Source organism: Schistocerca piceifrons, chromosome 1, assembly GCF_021461385.2.
Source record: "Schistocerca piceifrons isolate TAMUIC-IGC-003096 chromosome 1, iqSchPice1.1, whole genome shotgun sequence".
NCBI classification, from domain to species: Eukaryota; Metazoa; Arthropoda; class Insecta; order Orthoptera; family Acrididae; genus Schistocerca; species Schistocerca piceifrons.
Window position 1 is genome coordinate 720,282,683 of NC_060138.1, and position 21,829 is coordinate 720,304,511.

Below are 21,829 nucleotides of genomic sequence, written 5' to 3' on the forward strand. Positions count from 1 at the left end.
TCTCCGCTGCTCTGAATACGCTGGTGCAGTCTGCGCTTTCGGACGCAGAGCAAGTGGACCACTGCTGTTCTTTTTGCACGGAGTACTGCTCGCATTTGATGCTTGCAGACTCGGTAACGAGTCCGCCAAGACAAACCGGCGGCACATTCAGATTTTATCACTGCACCCCGTTTTCGACGTGAAACACGAATGCTACGAGCAACCAGTCGTAAAAGAGAACCAGGACCAGGCAACCGGTTGAGCATGGTACAAGCTATTTGTATCCTGCCTCTGTAACACAACTGGCTACAGCAGCACGGTAGACTACTGACAGAACTGTCTGAAGAAAACCATTGCTTTTCAAATTCTTAGTGCAGTGCTGCTCTAGCACATAGCACTGAAATGATAGAATAATGAGGTGCAGCAAAGACAAAAATTGTAATACAGCAATTTCTGGACTCTGCAGATTGCCGTGCGGAGTGGCCGCGCGGTTTGAGGCGTCATGTCACGGACTGCGTGGCCCCTCCCGCCGGAGGTTCAAGTCCTCCCTCAGGCATGGCTGTGTGTTTGTGTTGTGCTTAGCATAAGTTAGTTTTATTCGTGTGCAAGTCTAGGGACCGATGACTTAAGCAGTTTCGTCCCTTAGGAATTCACACACATTTGAACATTTTGAACTTTGCAGATCCCAACAATGCCGCTTAGTGTTTTTCATGGTAACAAAATCTAATCATCTTTCGCACACTCTGCTGCAATTTAAAACTTTTGAATCTCTGTTCCACGGCTCTAAGGTAATTAAAAATTTTTCAGCCTGATTGATTTCTGATTCTTGTTTTTCGATATCACGCCAGATTTTTGTACAAATCGGGTCTTCATTTTTAGCTGAAATCACATTTTTTCTCCGAGTGATTTTTTAAAAATTACATTAAAAATAAATTATCTGTTTTGTAACCTTGTATAGAATCACTACACAGTGCATCAGAGTAGACAAGTCGTATGCTCAGTTAAAAATGACAATAATTACACAACCACAACCTATGTTTGATAAATTTATTTCTGTTCGCTGATTTTACTGCGTCAAGTTCTTTCTGACGTGGGGTAAAACCTTTTGCCCAGGATTGTCTCCGTTCACAAGTGCCTTCTCTCTTTAGTATAAAACAGTAGCCACCCATCACGTTTCGCATTCTAAATTCCCTGGTAAGTCTTTTCCTTTTCCTTGATGTCCAGGTGGAACCGTTATCGTTGTTCTTCACTAGAATCGCGAAGATTTGAAGGGAAAAAAATGTGAATGTAGAAAATGGAGTTTCACTCCCACGTACATCAAAATTTCACGAAATTTAAAACTTGGATGTTTTTTGATGCCCAAGAAGATGGAAACTACTACTTTAAACGAAATCCTAGAACTGGATTCACTGTACTTTCAGTACGCCTGGTTAGCTGAGTGGTAACGTGTTTGGCTGCCGTGCAACGGGTCCGCCTTCGATTCCCGGCCGGGTTGGAGGTTCTCTCTGTTGGTGGATTGCGTGTTGTGTTGACCTCGTCATCATTTCATCAACACCGACGCGCAAGTCGCCCAATGTGTTATCACCTGAAATAAGACTTGCACCCGGCTGTCGAACTTCCCTTGGCGGGAGCCTCCCACTCATAAATGCCACACGATCATTTCATTCTTCATTGTGCTTTCGATCAAACTGTCATTCATGAAATTTCTCATCTGAAGCCACGCAAAGATACCTTCTTTAAGATTTTCATAAGGTACGTTTAGAAATTTTGTTACCAAGTACAGGAAGCAGTCACCTCCTTTTGGAAGAACTTTAGTGAACAGTTTCATTAATCCAAGCTTGATATGAAGAAGAGGTAGCAGTGTCTTGCTTGGTTTATCAATTGGTTCATCTATTGTGTTCTGTGAACCGGGTTGGAGGGGTTTTCTTTCGGATAAATTAGTTACTTTCCAATACTTGTCTTTGAATCCGCTATACCAACCACAAATAAAAAAAAAAGTAAATGATGTTTTTATGTAGCTGGGCTGTTGACTGAGCAACATGGTAACTACTTTTAAATCCCTACGTTTTTCATTGTTCACGGATTTCAACACAGCTTTGACATTTTAGTGGCTGGGCTCTGAGCACTATGGGTCTTAACTTCTGAGGTCATGAGTCCCCTACAACTTGGAACTACTTAAACCTAACTAACCTAAGGACATCACACACATCCATGCCCGAGGCTGGATTCGAACCTGCGACCGTAGCGGTCGCGTGGTTCCAGACTGTAGCGCCTAGAACCGCTCGGCCACTCAGGCCGGCTGACATCTTAGTACGTCGCCTTATGATGTACTGAGTGGGCAACAGATTTCCATTATATAAAAGTACAGCGTTCGGGCTACGCTTTGACGAATTTGTAAACAACTCCAACTGACTTCAATCATAACTGACGTTAAATAAATTCAATTAACTCTCAATATCACAAAAAATTCTATGGTGTTTTTCTTTGAAGAATTTCATTAGTTTCTGTCCTCTTTTCGTGTACTAAGAAATCGATACTCCGGATAGTAGATGTTTTTCTTCACCAAAGCAATACGGCGCCATTTTTTGCCATATTCCAGTCACGAGTTAAGTCATTTAGTTCGTTTTGAGTAAACAGTTCTGGTCCAGATGAAACATCTTTGACTGTGACACTGAAATCCGCACCAGACAGGTGGCATGCCAGCGAGGCGTAAGTCAGAGGACCGTATGGAACATTCTCAACAACTGCCAATATCCAAATGTGTGATTTGATCCGTTATAAATGGTTCTGAAATATCGAAATATCCATCTCACTTACAACGAGTGCAAGAAACATTATTATTATCTACGTATATGCTACTGTGCAACGGCCTTGCCGCAGTGGATACACCGGTTCCCGTCAGTTCAGCGAAGTTAAGCGCTGTCGGGGGTGATCGGCACTTGGATGGGTGACCATCCGGGCTGCCATAAACTGTTGCCATTTTTCGGGGTGCACTCAGCCTCGTGATGCCAATTGAGGAGCTACTCGACCGAATAGTAGCGGCTGCGGTCAAAGAAAACCATCGTAACGACCGGGAGAGTTGTGTGCCGACCACACGCCCCTCCTATCCGCATCCTTATCTGAAGATGACACGGCGGTCGAATGGTACCGATGGGCCACTTGTGGCCCGAAGACGGAGTGCTTTTAGTTGCCACTGCGGCGATGGTTTTGTCACTGGTTTGTTGCACAGGCCGTCATGATGCTGAGACTTTCGTCATCCATCCTGTTCACAAACGAGGCTACCGGTATGATGGGCGGTATCATGACCTTCACAACACCCACCTGTGGGCTACGGAGTGTCCCCACCCTACAGTGGCAGGGAACCATCAGCACACTGGTTCAACCTCAGTGTGGGCGGGGATTACTGACCACCAGCTCGTGAATCCAGTCACCTTTTCACAACGCCTCACACGCGGGCCATATCTGCACTTGCTGCTGGTGATCCTCCCCCTCCTGTTGGAATAGCGAGCCTTTGGTGGTACGAGAGTCAGCGTGGCTACCACGTGATGGCACGCCTGCTAACTGCTCTCCTCAGTGTGGGTAATACACAAGTACAGACTTGCCTGCTGTGTTCTCATGTGTGCTTTCAATCATTGAAGCATGCTCTGTCAAAGATCTTTTATGTCTGCCTTTAGTGTGTGTCCCGCTCTCAGAACACATTTCCAGCCGCATGTCCATACGCACACCTTTACTCCTTATACTCTCAGAGATCGTTGTCTCTAGTTTTTCCACATATAGCGAAATCATCCTTAATGTTCAGTAGAAAGGTACAGAGCTAATGAAACATGTTTCATATCTTTTTGACGCAAAAAGTAAGTGTTACCTGCAAAATCGCCAGTTAATTAATTCTAAATAATATTCATGCTCATAAGAGTAATCTGTTTATTATGTCACCTTCTGTCTAATTCTTACATTTCTGTGAGGGCAGCGCGTGTCGGAAAGTGCAGTAGCGCCAGAAGCCAAATAAAGTATGACGTAATTTAATTATGCTTGCATATGCACATTTTTTTACATGCGTGCTTACATATGTGCACTCGACAGCGCAATTGAGACGAGGCTTAAAGTCCTCAGTGTTGCCAAATGTAAAATTTTTAAATATCAAACAGTACAAAACATAAATGTGTCGTCCTTAGGCTAAAAGTTTGTGGTAACAGAATTGTCCATTCTCAATTAGAAGCTACCCTTTACTTACAAAGGTGCAAGATTTCTTATAACACACATTGAACAAAGTGAAAAGATATTTTAGCGAAACTTTTAAAAGAAGAGGTACAGCTGAAACGGCCATCACAGCGTATATGGTGATGAAAGAAATGTTTATTTCACTCCGCTATTTGACTAACAATTTCCGGTTTGAAATTCCCTAATAAGGAAAAAAACTGGTTCCTTCCACCTATCCACCTACCAGCTAACTGACGTGCCAAACTAGATTTTTTTCTTTTTTCTTTCTTAGCAGCGATTTCGCAGGGGCAACAAAATCGTGAAGTGGTTTTAACATATTATTTACAGCCTCCATTTTTCTGAAGTGACAGTTCTCGTAAATTATCATGTGTGCCTGAGGAACTGTGCAAAAACAGCCTTGCGTAAGAGATGGCAGGAAATGTTTTAGTTCGGCTTCACTTCAGTCGACTTACGACATAAATCAAACGTGTGTGGTATGCCGTTACCACATCTCATATGACTTGAACTGTTGGAAATTTAAATAAGAGATATCATCCTAAAGTGGTTATGATTTCTGTCTTTAAATTGGGTTCCCGATACATAAAAGAAACGCAAACGAAACCATAAAAAACCTATGCGCTTCATATGACTGCCAGGGCAACATAATCAGGGGAGGTACGATTTCAAACTATACTCCGGTATTAGCACTATTACTCTACCCTCAGTGTCTGGTTTGTTAATTTCGAGTTTTACTCGATGTAGAATGTACTGAAAACACAGTTTCCAGTCAAACTTTTGAGTGAAAACCACACTACTAACAAAACCATACGTGCAGAAAATAATGAATATAATTTTACACGTAGTTCGATTGCCAATAAAATTCCAAGTTCTTAAAAATGTACTTGAAGAGACAAAAGATTGTGCGCATTCGAAGAAATTGTAGAAACAGATGTAAATACCCACAGTGAAAGAACCAAAACGTCTACGTTGTCGGAGGATGTTTCTTTTCGGGTGTAAAATAGACTAGACACAGAACTGTTAAATTAATTGGACTAGACACGAAAAAGAAAATAATAATAACTTTGGCAAAAGTAATCAGCCTAATACATAATAAGAAATATATTATTTTAGCTTCATAGTTTGTAAACCGTACTATATGAAACCTACGTGATCAATCTGTAAGTTGGATAATGTGAAATTCTAAGTAAGATTCTAGAGATTCAGAAACGCGCTACAACCAGATAAATGAACTGCCATATGACGTAGAATTGAAAGCTGAAGGTGCAGAAAGAATTATTGATGAACCTTGTACAGAAGAAAGAAAAAATTTAATTAGGTATTTAGCCACTCATACTTAGTTTTCGCTGTGATATTAGTCGTACCATCTGTCTAGAAAGAAAAAAACATAACTGATTCATACGCACGGCCACATATTTATTATTATGTCTCCTATGACAAGGATGCAGTTTTTATGTACAAAGGAAATTTGTAAGTATGTATAAATAAATTACATGATAACGTCAACACTAATTTTATAAAAATCTCATCTAGTGAATCTTTGAACACCGACTACAAACACTCAGAAACACAGAAACTGTCGTAAAATATGATGCACAGAAACTCACACTCCAACACTTACACACTCACTCATACACGCAAACACACATCGCATTGCGAGAAGCACTGGTTTAATCCACGACTGACTATGCTGATTTATGTTTCTTTGACAGCTAAGGGTTAACGTCGCGACGCTTTCATTGATTAGAACAGGACCGATTAATTACCTTCCTAATCTGATCCCAACCTGACTGCCCTCTCAAAAGGTTTCAACATCGAATGTGCGTTAACCCTAGTCTTTCCTTTTCTTTATTACTTTCTTCTGTTTCTCGTTTATGTGTGGTAAAATCTGATGCACCGTCAATCAGTTGTAAGTGATATATGGAGATCAGGAAGAATTATCACTAAGATGAAATACTCTGTGCCACAGTATAACGTGAAAGGACAGAGGTAGTTATTTTTCTTTTTTTGGGCCCACGTATTTTAATGCGAAGACGATCTACAGCGAAGTTTGCGATGAGAGGAAAAAGTGTTACGTATCCACAGACCAGTTGAAACTACTGGGGATGACCACGCTTCATATTCAGTGGTTCCCCGAACGGTAAACAGAGTAATGAGGTCTGTGTTGCCACAGAAAATGTGTGGCTTGGATGGTGACTACAAGGGCGGGGGGGTGTAGATTCACAGAACAGTCATAATGCATCGTTCGTCACCAGTGATAAGCCTCTTCTGCATTAACCATGTACACTATGTAGTTTCACGAGAGCACAACAAACAGAAGCGATCGTAAATATGTGTCAGTATTTTCACCAAACGCCTGGCAATAGATCTAGTTGAGGGAAAAAAAACTGATGTCGTTGCCGCATCTGTCGATTACCTCTTCAAGTGTTCAGGCTAGGTTGCCCGGAGGTTGTGTGCACTCTCGTGACCCAAGCGGCCGAGCAGTTGGCTCTGAATACTGTCGATCAAGGGTTCCCAGAGTATCCCTTAGGTGGGGGGGGGGGGGGAGTGGTGCCGGGGGTTGAGCGACGAGTGCGGCAGGGTGACGAACTATACGGGTGGAAGAATTTTGTTCGCAATCTTGCTCACTGCTGATAGCAAACTTTCTGTTTTTGCACCGTGCCGATCAACTAGTACGGTAAAAACGTGGCACACACAAGGATGAGGGGCGTTTAATTGGTTATAGCCCATTTTTTTAAGAGGTTGATTTTATTCAGGATTCCAGTACACCGCATTATTCCCCACTCTTTTGGCTACAGAACTGTATTCTTCAACATAATCTCTGTTCAATGCTACTGCGTTATGCCACCTTACTGGGAGAGCCTGTCCACCCCTATGTTACAACTCTACTGGCGGCGTCGGATTCAGACACCAGACGCCTCGGCCAATGACTCAGCATGCTTTTGTTAACTGTCAGATCCCTGTCGATATTGTGGAAGCCCCTATGAATATCTATGGCACTCTGATTTTCCAACAAAAGAAAGTCAGACATTTGTCAGCTTCGAACGCACCTCCGTTACAGACGCCATTTTGAAGGCTACGTATAGTGCTGGCACTTATTGGAGCTTCATGAAACTATAGGACTTATTACGCCCAAATCAATCATCAACAGATCTGATATATCACAAGTTTTTAATTTTAACAGTCGGATGCAGACACAGAGGTGAATACGCTTTTATGTTCATTTCTTAGCAAGACATTGTTATTAATTAAATTAATTCTCAACAATGTTTTCCAGATCGATGCCGCCCACTGGCCGTCCGTTGGACCCCATAGCGTCCGTTACACCAGCTGCCACGTCGTCAGAGCAGCACTGGAACAGCTTGCCCATCTCCATCTTGGGTACGAAACAAATACAGAACAAACAGTTTCAGTACATTATCTTATACAAAGTTATAACATATATTCCTACTCGCCTGGCATCGCTCAGTGGAACCTATCAGTATTTGTCACGACATACTGTACACACACTACACATTCCTTCTTGGCATGTGACCTATCTTTGCTAATTTAAATAGACAGCAGTCACATAATTTGGATCACTAAGACAGCATACTTTTATCAGTTAAACTCTAGAATCGTAAGTCACGACAAGAAAGAAAAATAAAACAACGTGGCAGACACTATCCTCTACACTGGCGTGTTCATTTGCTCTGGTATTCACATCCGTTGGCCCGCTAACTACCAACCAAACCAGCATAGACCGAAAGCTATACTTCAGATTCAACTGTCACCTTTCTCTATCGTGACGTTCATCCCGGCTCCTGGGGTAGACTGCTGTCATGGTTTCGCAAATCTATTTTAATTTTGATTTTAACTGTGTGTGCAGAAGCCGTTCCTGCCGCCCCTGTCGTCAGGAAAGGTGACAGAGGGAAGCTGTCTGCGCCATGTGTCTGTGAATCGTGTAAAATGTGTTCTGAGTTTTATTGCATTTTCACTGTTTGTGTATCGTACTTATTGAGGCGTAGACTAGCGACTACTTCAGCATTTGTCTGAACGACCATGGAGAGCTGAAGGACAAAGAAACGAAAGACACCTGTAGCCTGGACGCAATACGGCGATTAGATTCGCTACTGGTCTCGCCCGCCGCAGGTTTGTTAAGATTGACGATGAAGTGAAAGATTAGTTTGGCACCGAACGAATGTTCCACACTGCATACGAAATCTTAAACGACTGTTTCAACATAACAAGTTAAAGTGAAATTAAGCTACGTGCTCCGACGACAAAAACTTCACTTTGAGACAAATGCAAAAGTGAATGTAGGAGCGCCCACACAATGCTTGTAATTGTAATTTTCGTACTTGTGGGCCTTTTCCGGTTAGTGGCTTGTGGCTAATCCATATTATCCTCCCACTGTCTGCGACCAATGTGTCATAGTGACTCAACACAACATTTGATCTGTACTGCGCTCAAGGACAGTATGTGGACCTGATACACGTAACCCACTACATATATATCGACGTGTATAAGTCAAATGAGCTGTACTTGTACAGATTTTATGATGACTGAGATACAAAATTTGAAAATTAATCTGTGGTTGCGATGGAACTTTTGTGTGGAGTAGATAGAGCCATATCTGAAAGTTGAAGGCTGGAATTTGTTCATGTAGCACCTATTTCCTGTTGTGTCGTAAATGAATGTTGTGTTAGAGGAAATTCGTTGGTCCTTTCCAAAATTGGAGGCGATGTCTAGGTCGTTTCATTGGCTGCTATCAAGATGCGACAGAACCACACTACCTGTTTCCATAACCTTGCATGAAGCAGGGGGTCATTTGTCGCTGTCGAAGTGGTCTCCACATTATTCATGGTGGCAAGTGTAGCAATGATCCCAGCACTAGTGCAGCACATAATGTCCAAAGTCTCTTCTTCCTGCAGTCAGCTTGCAGAACGGCCTAACCAGTGCACCTGCTTCTAGACAACTGGAGCCAGCCATGTGGTCTCCTAGTTTAACTGCTTGTTGATCGTAGACGTGATTTCACTTGCATTCAAAATACTTGTTGCTATCATTTCATTTGAAGTCAATATCACTTCGCTCTAAGCTGACGAGGAATACAATTCTATCGCTCGCACTTATAGTGGCCATCACGAAAGTAGAATCCTATAGGTCACGGCCGCTGCCTGCAGCCAGCAGGGGCTGTGGGCTGTGAGACGCCCGCCTCTTGGCTTTGTTGCTAGGTAGGCACACTTAGCGGGGTGGTGGGTCAGAGCAGCTGAAAGCTCAGTGTTACGAATGTTCACATCTGATCTCAGTGTCTTACTGTCTTTAGAAACGTGCTTTGACGTGTGTTCAGTGGTGAACAACAACGCAGGAGCAACTGCCTACTTGTAGTACTCCTCTGGTCGGTGAGCGTAAAGGGCGGAAAGACATTCGTAAACAATCGAAAATTATGGTATCGAATGTACTCAAGTTTTTTACTGATCTGGCAGACAGTGAAGAAGCGAGGAGTAACTTAAATTTTCCGCAAATTCATAAACTTACTGCTAAAGCATGTGTTGTCACCAAGTCAACTGTATCTTCATACATCCATATTTAAACTGTTGGTCTCACCGCGAACTGCTAGACTGAGCCACACACAACTGATTTCATCAAAGTGTACGGGCTTGAAGATGGCGTTGACGCAACGTCGAAACTAGTAGCGAAGTAAATATAAAATCTTAAGTACAGCTGGAGGAATTTCATTTTTAATAAAAGTGATAAAAAGTCAACTGTAGGCCGTGTTAGAAAATCGGTGTCATTGGCAGAATCTCCAGACATGAATGAGTGTTTCGATTCACCAAGAAAGGGAACGGAAATCAACCGTCCAACGGCTAAAAAAATACAGGCTGACTTTCATGAAAAAAATTCATTACCCGTGCTCAGAGACCTCCGTTATTCGTCTTCTCCGCTCCCCTGGTTTCCGATTCAAGAAGTGTAATGACGGACGGAAATTCTTAGTGGAACACAGAGACATTGCAGCAGCAAGGGCAAAGTTTTTGCGTACAATGCGCTTCTTGCGTGCTGAAGACACCAGGCCTGTAGTGTACTTGGATGAAACTTGGGTTTCACAGAACCACACCAATAAGTATACTGGCACGACTCCAAAGGAAACGGCGGTTTGAAAGTGCCTACGGGAAGTAGGGAATATTCTCTGTCATATTAAGGCGAGCCGTATGAACGAAACTCTTGGCGACGGCCCACAACGACTCGTCCGCTGCTGCGCACAGAATATCGCGGAAGTAATTTGCCTCCGTACATGATACGATAGAATAATGATGTCTGAAATGTTACGAAAAATAATTTTGTAGTTTTCTTAACAACTTTCTCGCAGGAAGTTTCTTCGCAGTCCTACAGAACGAAAATTCATCAGCGACTAAATTTTTCGCTACGCAGTCGGCACAGTTTCACACCTCTTATAATATTTTATTACTGATCTCAGAATACTTTTATGTTTCCGAAATAAAAGACGCAGCATATCCATCTGCTAATTTTGAGGGTGTTCATATTTTTTTCAGTCCAATTACAGTAGTGATTCTGTTACTACCACAGGTTGAAGTAAAAAATTATTTTCCTCCAAAATTTCTTGTAACGCTAGTTTTCATTTATTTTCTTAACAGCTAGCGAGAATTTTCTTTTGGAGTACTACCCCATCATATTCTAGACTAAAAATACAATTGTACAATATTTCTTTTTTGAATTTTTACGAACATTTGAAATTATCACTATAAAAGAAACTGGCCTTGAAACGCTATTTTTGTGTCAGTCACTATAGTAGTCTAAATACTGTAATCCAGAATTCACAATTACATTTCAAAATACATCGTCTAATGTCAAAATTTCATAAATTCAACCCTTTTGGCAAATGTAAGTGATTCGCCATGTGCTCTCCGATAAATTTCAAACCGCTAAGTTCAAATCCTCTTGTGGGCAGAAAAACCACATTTCCTGTTAGAGCGTGCACAGACACTTAGTTATGACGTTTTAGTACTAAATGATGTAAAAATATTGGAAGTATTACCTTTAATTCACCAGGAAGGGCCGAGGATAGACAAGGTGATTGAAGAAATTAATAATTAGGAGCTTAGTTATTTTCAAAATAAAAATGCAGAGAAAAATCAAGTAACTAAAAGATAATAGGAAATATCGTAATCAGTGTATTGTAACGCCTGCAAAGAACGCAACAAACGTGAAACATCAATGAAATAAAGTGTGAACTTCACTGCGTTCTTAGACACTGATACCAACAGAGCTAGGTTGTCCAACGACATTTGATCATTTTGTGAATTTCGAGATTGACACTCTCGTCTGAGGCAGCAGCAAATTCCGCTTACTCAACACTACTAGTAGCTACTGTGCAGGTAAAATTGTTTCGATGTTCCAAAGTCAAAATGATCTTAAACCAATGACACTTAAAGTAACAGGTCACCAAAGATTCTTCCAGTCGTAGATAAAAATACATGTGTATTGATGTTTACATAATGTGGTTGGTTAATTCAGGCAATGAATTTGATTTTCAGATAGTCTGCAACCCAAAATTATTTACCACACACTGTTGCTGAATGAAAAAGAAGCGAGAAGTTCATAACAATACAGCAGCATTTGAGAAGTTTTATTTGAAGCGCGTCGTCTTTCTAAATTGTATTAAATACCTTCTCTCTAATACATCCTCTAAGTTTTTGAACGTACTCATCAGATTCTCATAGCATGCAAATCAAGGTAATTCAGGTTTAAGTATTTAAAGGCAGTGTCGAATGTCGATCACATTCACATCCCATTCCTTCCTCCAACCAAGACGACCCCTGGAATTCCCTTCGTGTTTTTTGGCGCTGATAGGTTTGGCGATTGCGACATTCAGATCTGCAGTGACTTTTGCAGTTTTGGCACTCCTTATTTTTCGTCACAGTTCTCTCCAATGATCGTCCGTCACAATTACTCAGCATACGTTTTCCGTCGCGTAGTCACTTAACGGATTATGTTTTTCCGATTTCCCTGTAGGACATATAAATCTTCGAGACGGTGCGTCTTAAATACACTCCTGGAAATGGAAAAAAGAACACATTGACACCGGTGTGTCAGACCCACCATACTTGTTACGGACACTGCCAGAGGGCTGTACAAGCAATGATCACACGCACGGCACAGCGGACACACCAGGAACCGCGGTGTTGGCCGTCGAATGGCGCTAGCTGCGCAGCATTTGTGCACCGCCGCCGTCAGTGTCAGCCAGTTTGCCGTGGCATACGGAGCTCCATCGCAGTCTTTAACACTGGTAGCATGCCGCGACAGCGTGCACGTGAACTGTATGTGCAGTTGACGGACTTTGAGCGAGGGCGTATAGTGGGCATGCGGGAGGCCGGGTGGACGTACCGCCGAATTGCTCAACACGTGGGGCGTGAGGTCTCCACAGTACATCGATGTTGTCGCCAGTGGTCGGCGGAAGGTGCACGTGCCCGTCGACCTGGGACCGGACCGCAGCGACGCACGGATGCACGCCAAGACCGTAGGATCCTACGCAGTGCCGTAGGGGACCGCACCGCCACTTCCCAGCAAATTTGGGACACTGTTGCTCCTGGGGTATCGGCGAGGACCATTCGCAACCGTCTCCATGAAGCTGGGCTACGGTCCCGCACACCGTTAGGCCGTCTTCCGCTCACGCCCCAACATCGTGCAGCCCACCTCCAGTGGTGTCGCGACGGGCGTGAATGGAGGGACGAATGGAGACGTGTCGTCTTCAGCGATGAGAGTCGCTTCTGCCTTGGTGCCAATGATGGTCGTATGCGTGTTTGGCGCCGTGCAGGTGAGCGCCACAATCAGGACTGCATACGACCGAGGCACACATGGCCAACACCCGGCATCATGGTGTGGGGAGCGATCTCCTACACTGGCCGTACACCACTGGTGATCGTCGAGGGGACACTGAATAGTGCACGGTACATCCAAACCGTCATCGAACCCATCGTTCTACCATTCCTAGACCGGCAAGGGAACTTGCTGTTCCAACAGGGCAATGCACGTCCGCATGTATCCCGTGCCACCCAACGTGCTCTAGAAGGTGTAAGTCAACTACCCTGGCCAGCAAGATCTCCGGATCTGTCCCCCATTGAGCATGTTTGGGACTGGATGAAGCGTCGTCTCACGCGGTCTGCACGTCCAGCACGAACGCTGGTCCAACTGAGGCGCCAGGTGGAAATGGCATGGCAAGCCGTTCCACAGGACTACATCCAGCATCTCTACGATCGTCTCCATGGGAGAATAGCAGCCTGCATTGCTGCGAAAGGTGGATATACACTGAATTAGTGCCGACATTGTGCATGCTCTGTTGCCTGTGTCTATGTGCCTGTGGTTCTGTAAGTGTGATCATGTGATGTATCTGACCCCAGGAATGTGTCAATAAAGTTTCCCCTTCCTGGGACAATGAATTCACGGTGTTCTTATTTCAATTTCCAGGAGTGTATGAACCACTTCGGCCACCTCGGTTACGGAAGCATCCATCATAATAGTACTAAAAATTTGCACACGTTCGAATTCACTTGGGTAAAACATAATACAGCCACAACTACACGGAACACAGGTCTGACCATGCTTGACATTTGGAACGTATTGCCGTTTGTATGTTACGAGTTACATTCTTTTTTTTTCCTAATGTTTAGAATTAGCCTTCACTGTCGTAATTTGAATGTAAATAAATAGCGCTATTCACATCCCTGAATTTCTTGAATCTCCTGCTGTTTGTATATATCGAGCCCTAACGTCAGTGCCCCTTGTAGGTACCCTGTGGCAGTGTTTGGTGCTGATCCAAGAAATCAACCTGCCACCACTGAAAGTTTGTCTTTCTGCCTTTATTCCTAACCGCTCGGGAATTGCAGACTGACCTGTAAATCCCTTCTTCCCTGCCTATTATGTTGGCACCTGACGTTTTGTATTATTTGAAAGTGTTAAAAGAAACAATATGTGAATACACCAAGATGTGTGTGCACTATGTGCGCAGCGACAGACGCGTTCTGCCTATTGTCGGTACAGGAAAAGAAGAGTTGCCCTGTGCAGAGCTGTGGATCCATTGAGTTCATTCACCTCTAGAGCAGCGATTGACCACTTCTACATATTTCCACTGATCTGCCACAAAATTCTTATAATTTATGTACACAAATCTTCCTCAAAACTCATTCTACCTATTAATAAAAATTGTATCAAAATCTCTAAAGTCACATCATTGATAGTTCACTGCGAGGTTTAAAGAAAGAGTTACAACAGGCGGCACAGTTGGATTCCGGCCAACAAACTTTAGGTTTCCATCCACATACTCTACCATTCATCCTCTTTTAGCCGTACAAGATACAGATTTTTAATTCATTACATCGGCAACTGTGCTGTAAAATAATCTACAATCATACTTTGAAACAATTAATACAAAGTTCATCAATGTTGAATATTTGTGAAACTTTTTTTATTAAAAATAGCTGATTGTACTTTATAAAAGATATTTTAAAAAAGATTTTAAAAGTTGTGTAGTTACTACCGATAGATGAAACATTAATTTATTTCACATCAGAAACTAGAGGTTTCAAAAAAATAACTTTGAGGCAAGAGGAGGGAGGAGGAAACCACAGAAGCCATGTAATTCCTTAAAAAGTGCGGAATGGAATATGTATGCGATATTTGTACGAAATGTTTCTTAGTGTCAACTGCACAATTGTAAGAAAATATAAATGATACTCTTCAACTGATGTTTCATTTATTGAAAATTGTAACTGATGAAGTAATACTTTTACACATACAAAAATTGTATGAATTATGAAAAGCCAACTGTGTATCAGATTACATATAATTCTGAATTGCCTTCAAGATGGTTAATTAAACATTCCTAGAAGACCATAATGAGCCATTTCAATGCAAATGACACAAATAATTCATTGAAAATTTATCGTAATTGCCCGGTGCAGTGATAGCCTCAACACAGTATGGTAGTACCGTATTCAATCGATGTCTTGCATATGAAGCACAACTGATTTTTTGTGTAGAATGAGTAACACTTCTGTAAAGGATTATTTCTCGCAGGAATTTCAGTGTTCTTCGCAAGCGCAGCTGTAGCTTATTCATCTGTCAAAGAATCCCTGTTATGACGAAGCACATTCAGAATCCAACAGTCTTCAAGACCTGTCTTTCGACATATTGTATTTGTGACCTTCTTTGGTACCGTAGGGTTACATGCATTCAAGAGTATTGGCCAAACGGTAGGGACAAGTGAACCATGTTTCTGTACAGACTAGAATGCGCGCTTTGCTATACGGGAAAACAAATTAATGATTGGGTCAACACATTTCTTTGGAGATATCTGAGAATGCCACCACACGCAGGCCATAGCTGAAGAGCTCTCCATAGAAGAAGTGATTTATTAGGTGCCATGGACCAATTATACCAGTATTTACCAGGCACAAGGTTCCACAAACCCAGTATTTCATTTCGTACATGTCGTGTCTCTTGACAGTTAAATCGTTCTTCTTCATACTTTTCGTCCTGGCATAGTCCACGATTTAAAACCATGATCAGAGTTCTTAACAGTTCTGCTTCGATGCTGTACCATATCCAATTCGGCGTATAGCATAACATAGCTTGAAAGAAAATACGAAACATATCTACTTTAGTAAGTTAATCTTTGCATCTCAGTCGCTGAAGTCATTTGCGACTTTGGGATGTGCCACTTCATTGTCTCAGCAAAGTATGCGGGATCGTAAAAGATTATGTAATAGAACGATACATGTTTATTGGTAATCCAATTACAGTGCTGTGTATGGGGTTGTCAACATACTGAGTGGTCGTACTGATGAGAGAACATGTCCGTAACGAAACGGTAGTGAACAGGTATTGAAGCCTGAAAATGTCATTATCAGTTACTATGTCGTGTTACTTCAGGTTTCTTTCAGTCCTCACAATAATTAAACATGTTATCAGCACACGATCAAGATGGCGTAAGAAAACAACTACTGACTTAATTTCCTCGGAGCAGTTCCTGATAATGCACAAAATTTTTAGCATTTCCGATGATCTGCAGAACGGTAACAAGCCCTTTTTCCCGAGCGGGCGATATTTACATCCGTAAATGCTGTTCACCACAAGCGAAAATGCACAACCTACCCCCACACTTTGAAATCACTAGACCACCACGCAGTATGCATATTTTGTTCCGCTTGTTGCTCTCTCGAGATATGGCGTCTATTTGCTAGGTGGCAGTGGCATTGGCATCATTTTCACACTGGTGGGGATCTTGAATTTATCATAATTCAGATAATTTCTGTGAAATATTCATATGGACAAAAACCTTGGTCCTGAATCTAATAAGACAAAACAACATCTGAATCCCTGCAGCAGTTCCTGAGATTAGCCTGTCCATAAGACAGATGCGAGCAGGCGACTTAAATTCACATACAGTTGGGTCAGAAGCAGCTGGAAAAGCTTGTATGTGCGTTGCATGGCAGGTTGTCCCTTCTGCACACGAAGCTTAAATTTATAACATCCGAAAAATACACAGTTTAACTGACATTGATCATCTGAACATGTGGTAACTCACGGACTCACAAATGTCAGAACATTACCGCATTTTAGCTCGTGCAGGTTCTTGAATTTGTGCCCGCAGCCACTTTGTTTGGCTAACTTCAATGCTAAGTAACTGGGAAACGGCACAACGTATCGAATTTTTCTCTTAACAATTATCTTTGAGCACAAAATTCCCTGGAATACTCTTACAAGCTTCTCAGACTTTTTCTGACCGCCCCGAATATAGAGATGCTGCATCGTTGGTGTGTTTAAGGATTTTTTATGAGATTATTCCAGTTCGCAAAGCTAAACGGTACGATCGACTGATTTGATACTAAAATATATAACAGCCCTCATTAAGAGCCTCGGATCAAGATATCGCATGATTCTGTAGCTTAATGCCATTAACCGCTGTTGCTCTTAATAGCTAATTGGCTCTTGTCTTTCTAATTAGATACGCCGCAGCTTTTATATTTTTTATAGTACAACAAATGGCTTGTATCACTAAATTTTTCTGTCAGAGGCGTGTCTTTTGGCTATAAGTAGATTGAAAGTAGGGTAAATCGTAGCAGAGGCCGCGATTTTAAAACGTGACTACTGAACGCGTGTCTTGTGAGACCACGAGGCAGCCAGAAGCTGGCGCTAACCGTCTTCAACCTGTTGCTATGGAGGGCACACTCACGAATAACTCAGTTCCTCGCCGCCTTCCGATATTTCACAACATATGACGTCACTCTACCACAAATACAAGTGCAGCCATTTAAAATATAATGCCTCACCAGCCTCTCATTTTGTAACGACATTTTCGATCCCCATTTGTGTAAAAGACGTGTACGACATTTTTTTCGGTTAACAAAGCAAAATTTTTCATACATTCGATTAATGTAATTGATTCGCAGTTGCGAATATGAACTACAATCAGCCGTTAAATGGAATGACGACAGTGAAAATTTGTGCCGAACCGGGAATCGAAACCTGATTTCCCGCTACTCGCGAGCGGTCACCCTACCATTACTATCTGTTTTTTTGTCGTAAACACTCGAGTTTAAGCTTTAATTACAAGCAAACCAACAGGCGTATCACAATATATCAATATCTGTCTTGTTTTATTCTACGTTTGGCTATATGAAGCCATTTGGTTTTAAAGTTCAATATATATTTTTTATTTCAGTTTGTAGTGAGGACTGTCTGGTTTTCGGCGTCTTCGCTACAACCTGCTCACTTCAAAAATATATAGCTTGAAATGTTTTTGTCCGATGTTGTATGGTAGTGGAATACTCAAGTTACAGAGTATTTCGATCACCAGCAAAAAAAGTTCATTTGATTTTTTCTGAACTAACATCATCTCATGACTGTGTAAACATCTGACAGAAAGTATTGGTTTGTTTTGAAGGTCTCTTCTGTGGCTGTAAAAAGCTGCAACCACTGTAACCGTGCACTGTGCTACGAATTTTATACAGAGTAGTCAGAGCGGTGCGCTAACTGCATGCTCCTCCGTATTTTGTAGTGGGACGCGAAATTGAAGCGTCATCCATCCATCCACCAGTGGCAGCCCAGTTTGCAGGCGAATATAAGTTTAATTTAGTGTTTTGTTTATATATTTTGTAATATTTGTAATTTTTGTGAATTATCTAAAGTTTTGTATTTATTTTTATGTTTCATGTACGGAGAGGGAGGCGCAACGAACGGAGACAGCATCTTCACTGCTGGGAAAATTGCTGGCCACTATACGTCGCGGGTCGACAGCCAAAGAGCAACAGAAGATCCTGAAACCGAGTTGTTGTGTCGTGCTTCCAAAATCTGAAAAAATAAGAATTTGTAATGTTTCTACAACAATAGAAAGTTTAATCATGTTGTAAATGTTCAGTCCTATCTTGTCAAGGCTCATGTTCACGTCTATATGTAGTATATATGAAGATAATAAACTAGTGTATACTACAAAAGTTTAAATACGTGTTCCGAGAATTTATTTATGAAGAATTGTATTAAGGAAGAAGTATTACTGATTTATTTGACAAGATTATTAATTTTTGACAACGTTCAACGCTTGGTTGAGTTTTAAAAGTTTATTCAATGTGGTTTTAATATTTATTAAAGCAGATAACTTGCAATAATATAATTTCTGAGTAGAAACAAACGACAACTAAATTGAAAAAAAGTTTGCGCAAACCAACTGAGTGACGTAATACTGCGCATACGGCTCAAATGATGATGTTTTAATTACAGTTTCGTTCAAGAACCATTCAGAGACAACTTTAAAAAGAATTTAAATAATTTTGAAGTGTTTTGTAACTGACGTAGGTGACGAAGTCTGCACATGGTCATATGTGAAAAGAAAATCATTTATACAAAACTTACGTCGTTACACTACAATTCACACCCAGTGACGCCTGCGGGCTTAGGACGATAGAGCGTCAATCGGTACCGTTGGTCTTCAAGGCCTGTTCGGACTGAGCTAGATATTTAATACTGGTTCTGTGCATGCTGGACCTCGTGATTAAGGCTACGAAAATGAGTGCATCGCTGCCACGAACCCCACATCTATTGGAAAACGGTTTGCCTACTACTGAAAACGTAGCATATGATTCACCCAATGCGTCTACTGTTATTCCCACGATCGAGTAAGCACAGAATGAGTCTTGAATATCACAATTTATAAAATTCGTACCACGTTGTACGTATAGGGGCTGTAGCTTTTTACAACAACAAAAGAGACATTGAAAGTAAAACACCTCTTTCTGGTATTTGTTTATCCTGAGCTGAGGAAACGTTATTTCAGACAAATCGTAATAAGTTTCTGGGAATGGCATCCATAGCTCAGAGACGTTTTGAATAACAATAACAACACTTAACACTCGAAAGGCGTGCAAATTATAAAAAAAATTATAACAGTTAAAATCTCAAGAATGATGAGGTGTTTCGAAGATCTGCATAGATGTATAAAGGTGCTTCACTCGCAACTAGCGGTTTTACGTCAGTACAGTCGTATCCTCAGATTTATCCGTCAAGAACACAAATCACTGTGTGGAATTTTTGAAATGGTAGAAATACAGAATCGTACTGTTTGCGTTAAACAAAAAACAATGACGAATACTCAGATTGAGTGTATATCCGTGAGATATAAATATATGGACAGTTATGGAGTCCCAGCTTTCGGTACGTTATCCACGTTAAGAGTGAAACCACTATTGTGGGTTGTCATAATAAAATTTAGTACACCAAACAGGTGCTTGTCAAAATGTACAAACCATGACTGCTGAGTGAGCCAGGCTTAGAAAAAAGCGATAGGAAAGCCTAGTAGTGAAAGGAACACTACTGTGAACAGGGCTAAAAAGCCTAAAAGTTAACTGAAATCTAGGGAATGTACTATAGGCACACGGGAAACATCATCGAAAAAATAATAAGGTGGAATACGCACATTACAGGGGATTTTTAAGTGCTGTATCCGCACGATTTCAAAAATTTCACACAATGATTTGTATTCTTGACAGATAAACCTGAAATGCGTCTATACCGACATGAAGCCAGTAGTTGTGATTTCTTACAACTATGAGGCTTTTGAAAACACCTCATCATTCTCGACTTTTTAATTCTTATAATTTTTATGATAATTAAATGGTTATCGAGCGTTGAGTGTTGTTACTGTTATTCATAAATTATAGCTACGTCATAACATTTGGTTCTGATTTCATCAGCTTCTGGAGAATGGTGTTCGATGGGTCTGTTATTTGAAAGGCTCGCAGAGTCGCAGGGCGAGACTGGACGTGCGCCAGCTCGCGGCTTTAATTGCGCAGCCGTCGCTGGTTGCTGCCTTACACTCCTGGTCGTCACTCAGCACTGGGCCCCGCCTACCGACACGCATCGTGGCTGGTGGAGCTGCCGGCCGCTCGGGGCTGACTGTAGAGGCACAAATAACCTTCCCCCGCCCCCCCCCCCTCCACACTCTCCACCACTCACTACCACACAACGCGGGCCGCCATGCGTTTCGTGTACCTCGCATCAAAGGCTGCCTGGTGACCGCACAGGCACTCCGGCATGAGCGGCAACGTGCTGTTTCCAATTATTGTATACCTATAATAAACAGGGGAGAAATTAACGTTTTAATCTGTGCTGTGGCGAACAATGTTAAAATTTACCGATGAGGCTGTGATAGTGAACATTGAATTCTAAGCGACAATTTGCTGCCTCTCCCATCGAATCCATTAAATCCTCAGTGCTTATTGTACCGTTCACTGGTCATTTTGTAACCTTGCATTGCCGCTCCCTCCTGGGGATCATGATTCTTGCTGTCTTCGCTCCTTCCCCTCTGCACCCTCCTCCCCTTCTCTTCGGGTTCTTACTTATGTCGGCCTGACTATCCACCTGATTTCTTGTATTGGTCTTCCTTTGGGGTTTGACTTTGACTTAAAAATTTTCTCTGTGTAGCGTGAAGCATTTGGGAAAGAACTTCTCTCTCCCCTTCTTCCCCTCTTCCATCCCCTCTGTACGCCCCCCCCCCCTCCCGCTTCACTAGGTCATCAGATGTGTAGATGTGTAGCCAGTCCATGTCTTGGGGCTTATAAAATAAATAAAATAAATTAAATAAAAAATATATTGTTATTTAGATATTGATTATTCTATCTGTATGATGGTGATTGTGATTGCAATTGTAATTAATATTTTGCTTATCTGGAACGTGGACGTTTAATTATTCGGTATCAGACGCTTGACAATGGCTTTTTCGTAAAGGCAATGTTACTCGTAGTTGACCGTGAAATAAAACTGAAATAATCGGACTTCGTAATTAAATCGTTTCCAAAGACTGCTGCGGTAGGTGCGGACTCATAATCTAAATCTCAATATTACAATAATTTGCCAGCCATGCCAATACATCGTACAGAGGTGATTGTCTACTAAACATAAAAAAGTTACACAGTTAGTTAAATCAGATATATTCAATGAATAAGCCTACAGTTCATAATCCTACTTACTTTTATAAATATAAATTCTTTACAGAATCGAGTGCCTAGTGTGGTTGCAACTCGCAGTATTCTTCTATAACATGAAATATGGCGGTGTGCCAGACAATAAAATAAAATACGTGCTTCTC